The 5,266-nt window shown below is 35.3% G+C and overlaps 1 long non-coding RNA gene across 1 annotated transcript; it reads right to left on the bottom strand.

The window, feature by feature from the left end:
* Nucleotides 1-270: 270 nt before the first annotated feature.
* On the bottom strand, nt 271-4,693 carry LOC125094224 (uncharacterized). The gene is made up of 3 exons (XR_007125425.1): nt 4,575-4,693; nt 2,274-2,293; nt 271-358 (listed from the first exon to the last, which is right to left on the bottom strand). It is a non-coding gene; the product is annotated as an uncharacterized LOC125094224 (long non-coding RNA).
* Nucleotides 4,694-5,266: the final 573 nt, after the last annotated feature.

Raw genomic sequence — 5,266 nt, 5'->3', positions numbered from 1 at the left:
ATTCTTTTTCATTTTATCAACACTATCACTAAAAGAGTATCAAACGCAGTTGTTCATTAGCTATTATACTTTAAACCAACCAAAATGATATATAAGGTGATACAGAACAATGATATATAAAAGATCACTAGTTTCTACTACATCTTCATTCATAAACACATTTTCTTCATACACAATGCTCTCATTATACTTTCCAAAAATAAGATAATGAGTCAAAAGCTATAGGTGCTGGTAAAAAAATTACCTGAACTCAGTGGAAAGAGACTGACAGCAGTTCTTTCTAGGACCACCTGGTGCTAACATCCTCTGGGGGAGCCAAGAAACATCATAGTGAAGACCATTCAGCTCTTCTTTTCGCCTAGGAACAAGCAACATATGGATTGAATGCAATCCCTCACCACCGCCAGATGAAAGCTCACTGATCTTGTTCCATCTCCATGAGAAATCATCTCCATGAGATGGTAACAGAAGATCAAGGTTAGATGGCCCCCTTTCCTTCTTCTCTTGTTGCCTCAGACTATTCTACTTCCTGTCATGGTTGAGCAATTTCAGTTTCATATGATATAAGCTACACTAGAACAGAAATAAATTGTTCAATTGCACAGGTCAACTTGCTGTTGTTATTGCTACCTTAAGAGCACAAAGAAAGTCTAATGTAAATGCACAGCTCAGAAACTTAATCCTAGTCGTCTAAAAACTTTAAAAAGCCTAAGTCTTTATATCTATCCCCAGACATGAGTCAAGATTTAAGAAGATTTCAGAGGTAGAGCCTTGCAGAAGTCATATGGGGTCAGAGCACACTGTAGTGGTTATGTTGCTTTCCAGTTACTCCATTAATAGCTACTGAGAACAGAGGAAGGCATGTACCCAAAATGATACTTTTGCCAAGTACTCCTAGCCACTGTACTCACAGCCTGTTAAAGTTAACCTGTCTAGGGAGCACCTGGCTGGCTCAATCAGTAAAGGATATGACTCCTGATCTCAGGGTTGTGAGTTCAAGCCCCATGTTTGGCAAGAGGCCTTGTTTACAACAACAGCAGCAACAAAAAGATAATCTGTCTGGAACCTCCCTAAGAAGAGTAAATCATTAAAAAAAAATTTACAAAATACTATGCAATTAGAAAGTGATTGGGAAATCTATGTTGAAAACATCAGAAAATCTAGAAAGTTTTAAAAATTATGTGTCTTCATAGTGTATCTATTCTCTAGGCTTGGAGTCAGGTATGGAGAGAGGCCTGAAGGGCAGGAATGTGTACTATAACATTTAGTTTGAGTCAGTGCAAAGCACATGAAAAGTTACGTAATAAATTTCTATTTGAAAACTTCCATGAAATAGAATCACTTCAGCTAGGTTTTACACCCCCTTGATCATCACAGCTCAGAGTCTATGAAATCATTTCCATTTAGCCACTCACTCGGGCACTCAATCTACAAATTTTTCAGTGAAACACTACAGCTAAAAGCATTAAGCTTTGCAATCAGACCATCTGAATTTGTATCCTAGCCAGACAATTACTAACTATGAGTTCTTTGGCTATTTAACCTCTCTCTCCCTCTCTTTCCTCATCTATAAATTGAGGATAATCATAGTATACTTATTATCAAGATGTTATGAAAATTAAAAAAGAACTTTTTAGTAGCAAGTACTGTCTACAGTGTTAAATGCTCAGCATATAATCGTCATAGTTATTCTACAAAGGTATATATTGAGCAGCTTTTAGATCTAAGGCACTGTGAGCTAGCTATTAGATAATCCAGAGGTGAAAAAGCACAAAATTTTCCATCATAAAATTTGGAATCTAATTTTTTACAAAAAGATAAAGAAAAAACAAAACAAAACAAAACAATAACAGCAGGCTAACCATCATTGGTGTTGTTTTTTAAAACACGAGTCATATATAAGCATATATAAGATTACTTCCAGAAAGAGAGATCATAGAAAGACTTTCGAATTCCCTCATTAGCAGAGACATGGAAGATGAATAAGATCTATAAATCTATAGTTTAGCATCTGGGGTGAAGCATTCTAAGTACAACATACAATACATATTGTGAGGATGTCTTCCAGGTGAAGAAAGTGAATCTAGGCTAGATAAGACCTTGAATGCCAATGTAAGAAGTATGAAATGTATTTGTTTCCAGTAAAAACACATTGAAGGCTGTTGAATAGAAGATGGAGAGGATGAGAATTATATTTTAGGAAAATGAATGGAAGAGTAGAATCTTGAACACAGCATAATGAAAAAACCACCCATTGGCTAATGTCTTTGTACCTTTGAGAAGCAAGTTGAACCTAATCATCATCATCATCACCATCATCATCATCATCCAGTCAGGGAACAGGATGGAAAAGGAGGAGAGAAAAGCAAAAGAAATTAATAAATCCTCATACATTCACAATTCAGTGTCCCAACTAGGATATCATAAATCTTCCAACTTATCAATCAAGCATGAAAAAAAGTTATGTCAATATTTTCATGTTAGTAAGGGGTGTCTCTTCCTGGGGCGCCTGGGTGGCTCAGTCATTGAGTGTCTGCCTTTGATTCAGGTCATGATCTTGGGGTCCTGGGACTGAGCCCCGCATCAGGCTACCTGCTCAGCAGAAAGCCTGCTTCTCCCTCTCCCACTCCCCCTGCTTATGTTCCTTCTCTCGCTGTCTCTCTGTCTGTCAAATAAATAAATAAAATCTTTAAAAAAAAAAAAGAGGTGTCTCTTCCTTATTTAGACTATTTGGCAACCATTAGATTCTGACATGAACAAGGGGTGTCCATACAGTTGTAGTTGCTCTATTAGTCATGGAGAAGCTAAGAACAAGCAAAGTAGGTAAAGACAAATGTCTAGGAAAAACATAATAATTAGCTAACCAAAGAACCCAAATTAGAATTCTCCATTACTTTCTCTCTAGAGGTAATTACTAAACTTTGAATGTCACAGATAACATTGAGATTCTAATGCAATCTAGAAAAAAGTATACACTCAAAATTGTTAGGGAGAATTGCAGTCTCCCATGAATGTTTAGCATCCATGCTTAGCATGAATGATTACCATCTTCATGTCCACTGACCCAAGATTATTGTAAAAAACATATGTTGAATTCTATGAAGATTAATTGAACCACTTTCCAGTTGTGAAATACATTAATCCCTCTAATAGGTAAATATGGCTTTATACTTAAAATATGTAGTGCAGCACATGAATGAAAATGATCAAAATAAACATCATGTTTTATAGAACCCATATGCTTCTCTAAATCACTGTATCTCTCTTTGTAGAGCACTGAGAGAATGTCCAAATTAATGGACACATAACGATTGGAATATAGATAACTTTAAAGGAAAATATAAAAACCCTTATACTTCTTCTATATCAAGCTTACCAAGTCTAACTTCATATGACTGACTTGTGTGTAAGTAGTTATTAAAAAATTGGAGACACAGACTTTATTTCAGAAATAAATTTTCTTTTATAATTTTGTCTGCCTGTTTCTAATACTGTTCTACTGATTGTAGCCACCTTAAAGAATAAATATGCAGATTATTTAAGCAAAAAAATGGAGCCAGTTACCAATAATTTAGACACCTTAAGCAAAGGTAATTCCTCAGGTCTAAAAATTTATGCTTAAGCACCTGTGCTTAGGATTTAAATTATAGGAGCTTGAATTCTAGCATCGTCACTTCCTAGCCATGGACTCTGGACAAGCTTCTTAACCTATCACTAGGAGGTCTGCCTCCCCTCTCAGACTTCATCCCTAAATGAATAATCATCCATGAACTCACAAAAAATAATATAATTGTTACATCAACATTTATAACAATTACGGCCCTACTAAACCTATACTTTTACACACGACTAACATACGCAAGAGCGCTAACCATATTCCCCTCAACAAATAACATAAAAATAAAATCACAATTTGAAAACACAAAAAACATAATTCTTTTATTCCCACTCATTTCTTCATTTTAAAATGGAGGATAATAACAGTACCTTCCTCATAAGGTTGTTAAGAATTAAGGGAATTAATATATCTGCCATGAAGGAAACACTATATAAGTATTTGTTGTCATTGTTGTGATTATTGTGATTGTTATGTGCTAGGAAAAGCCAAGTCTGGTAGAAAAAAATACTTGATATCCAAATAATATAGCTTTGTTGTTCTTATGACCACCATCTATAGGGTGGAACTATGTTAAGAAGCCTCAAGGTCAATGGCTGTGTCCAGTTATTTCCCGTGGCTTTACTTCTTGGATAAGAACAAAGAAAAATGAAAACAATATCACTTCAGATGACACTTGAGAATTTTTAGAAATTTTTATACACAGTTTCAGACCTGGCTGTGTGAGATCTTGATTTTCTTTTGGGGAAGAGGTGGTCCTTCTCTCTTCCAGGAAATATATATTCAAAAAAAATTTTAGAGAAGTGATAGTTGCTGAACTTTCAAAGACAAGGTAATAAATTTATCTGAAATTTATAAATGCTATAGAAATAATCCTTAAAACCTCAGACCATATAGATAGTATATAATTTATTCAAATCATAATAACCATTCTGTCCAAAATGAAACCTACACTTACTTAATGAGAAGCTTAGGATTTCTTACAGTAGCTGAAAAAAAAACAAAGGAATACTGGATCATGATAAAGAAATGCTCCCCAAATTTTCCTCCAATCTCTCTGCCAAGAATTATGAACCTAGTAAAGAAAAAAAAAAATCTATCAGTTGAAAAGTTGATTTGCAAATGGTAAAAGGAAAAATCACAGAAGAATGAAATAGTCAGGCAGTTTCATATGATTGCTCAAGCCTAAATAAAGTGCATGGTGATTCAGGCAATACAGACCACTGATATTTAACTCTTCTTCAATCTCAACTAATATATCATTAATTCATATAAATTCCAATTCTGGAAACTGAGGAAACTGAGGCCATGTTTCCCTCTCCATTCCTACTGGCATTCAATCTACCACCACCTGGATTTCTACAATAGCCTCCTGACTGTTTTCTTTGGTTCCACTCTTCCTCTATACATGTCATATTGTAGCCATAGAGGATTTTTACCATAAAATCAGGCCATGTCATTAATTGAAGCCCTACAGTGTCTTTCTAAGCATATAGAGCAAACTGCAAACCACTTAGCTGGAATGTGTTTCACTCTGACACTCTTTGGCTTCTACTGGCTGTGGCCACTGGAAAGCCCAGGCATGACAGGGGTAGGACAGAAAACAGGTAAAGGTCTTTATTCTATTATCTCACTCCCTAGGAGGTCAAA

The sequence above is a fragment of the Lutra lutra genome, chromosome 2 (assembly GCF_902655055.1).
Source record: "Lutra lutra chromosome 2, mLutLut1.2, whole genome shotgun sequence".
NCBI lineage: Eukaryota > Metazoa > Chordata > Mammalia > Carnivora > Mustelidae > Lutra > Lutra lutra.
Note: the sequence above shows the minus strand (reverse complement) of the source record. Positions and strands in the feature narration are given on the sequence as shown.